This window comes from Tenrec ecaudatus, chromosome 3 (assembly GCF_050624435.1).
Source record: "Tenrec ecaudatus isolate mTenEca1 chromosome 3, mTenEca1.hap1, whole genome shotgun sequence".
NCBI lineage: Eukaryota > Metazoa > Chordata > Mammalia > Afrosoricida > Tenrecidae > Tenrec > Tenrec ecaudatus.
In genome coordinates, this window is record NC_134532.1 from 70,409,883 (window position 1) to 70,412,098 (window position 2,216).

Below are 2,216 nucleotides of genomic sequence, written 5' to 3' on the forward strand. Positions count from 1 at the left end.
GTCAGTGCCACTTCCTGTAGAGTCTCTGTAAACCCTGAAACCCATTGTGTTAATCTGGGTAAATTAGAGAAACAAATCCACAGAAACTATATATATATATGAGACTTTTATATAAAGGGCAAGTGTACATTAAGAAAGCATCCCAACCCAGTACTGTCCAAACCCGTAAGTCCAACATTAGCCCATATGTCTGACACCAATCTACAAGCTCCTCCTCCATCTCACAAAACACACACTATGACAGCAACTGCAGGAGGAAAGCCGAATCAGTGAATGTGTAAATATCTCAGCACTGGCAGGGGTCTCCACACGGCTGCTCCAGCACGTAGGGCTGCATCAGGGTAGGTCCATGTGGCTTCTCCTCTGGTATGTCTTGCAGGAAGTGAGTCTTGCCAGCTGAAGCAGAGAATTGGCTAAGGCAGCTGCACCTTGGTCCGACCATCACAAAGCAAGAGACCCGAAAACTAGAAAGGCGAGACTCTCCGAGCCATGTATCTTGCCACCCTTCAATTAACCCCCACATGTTTTTATTGGCCAGGTTGGCACAATAAACCTTAACTACCTCACCCATCAATCACCATCCTTCAATGGAATCCTTCAAATGGAATGTGCTATGGACTCTATATGGGCAGGTACATGGGACATACTTGAAACCACCTAAAGCTTGCCTTTTGGAATACTATAAAAACATACAGGAAATATTACTTATGTGTAGTGCTGAATCCAAAGTAATGTGGGCACAAGGCCCTCGGAAACAATATCTGCTGCCCAATGTAAAGGAAAGGAAGTTATTCCATTCTCAACCAGCCCTACTTGGCATCCTTCAGTATAAACAACAAGAGCAAGATACTTTACCCAAGAGAGTTTCATCAACAAATGCCGCATCCCAAGGAGCTCCCACAAAAACAAAGGAAGAACCTGATCCTTCACAAGACCAACGTATTAATCTGAATGAGCGACTTAAGAAAACATTTAGGCAGTGTGGAAAGGTTTTAATTACAGCACACCTCGTAACTTCTGGTGTTTGGTTTGGGACATTTTATGATGCAGCCATAAACAGAGTGTATGCTGTTAGAACTCCTTGGGTTACCTGACAGCATAGTCTCAGCATTTTCAAAAACTCCCAGAGTGGAAACACACTAGCAACATGTGCCTTGTTTAAGATCGCAGCACCTGGGAGGCACATCACTTACTGTGAAGTATCTGTGAAGTCTGGCTAGTGTCAACACTTCCTCCCATTAATAAATGTGTACCCAGTGTCATTAAACAATATGTATAGAAATTGTTTAATGGTGACCTAATTTGCTATGTTAACTCACCAAAACACAATAACATATTTTTTTTAAAAAAAGAAAGAAATATCTACAGGGCAGAATGGAAGAGACTAAGGAGCTTCTCACAGGGAAAAATGGAAGAAACAAAGGATAAACACAGGAAAATTACATAAAATCCTTGGAAACGTTTATTTTAAGAAAAAGATGGGATAGGGTGTCTTTTATAATAGGGCATAGAAAATGTATATGTTTTAACTCTTTAGGAGGAGCCCTGGTGCCATAGTGGTTATGAGTTGAGCTGCTAACCACAAGGTCAGCAGTTTGAAACAACCAGCTGCTTGGTGGGAGGAAAATGAGGCTTTCTACTCCCATATAGAGTTACAGACTCTGATACTACAGGGAAGTTCTAGCCTGTCCTTTAGGGTCACTATGAGTCAGAACTGCAGAGATGGGGACTGTGTTCAGCTGGGTTGACTAGAGAAACAAATCCAGAGACGCTCATATAGGTAGAAGAAAGAACTTTATATCAAGAAATAATTATTTATTTATAGAGAAAACATTCCAGCCAAGTCCAACTCAATTCCATAAGTCTGAAACTAGCCCATCAGTGCCTCTTCAGATTCATGCAGCCATGTACAATGATGCAGAATGGAGGAAGTTCTCGGGCTGGTGGGTGCAAAGTCTTATGGATCCAATAGCAGTGGTTACATCTCCAGGGCTCTGGCAGCAACCAGGATCCTCCAGCAGGAAGGTGACAGCAGAGAGAGAAGGGGACCATGACCCCTTGGGAGAAGGCCATACTCACAAGGAGGTTGTAACCTGATTGACAAGTTGAATACCACCCCTACAATTTTATGTATCTTCAAGTTGACATGAAATTATGTAACTATCACAGGGAGTCCACTCTGTCATGCCAACATCATTTCCTCTTGGAAATAGAAG

The 2,216-nt window shown here is 42.4% G+C and overlaps 1 pseudogene; it reads left to right on the forward strand.

Annotated features, from left to right (window-relative positions):
• Window positions 1-587: 587 nt before the first annotated feature.
• LOC142442280 (protein FAM210A pseudogene) lies at window positions 588-1,220 on the forward strand (annotated as a pseudogene).
• Window positions 1,221-2,216: the final 996 nt, after the last annotated feature.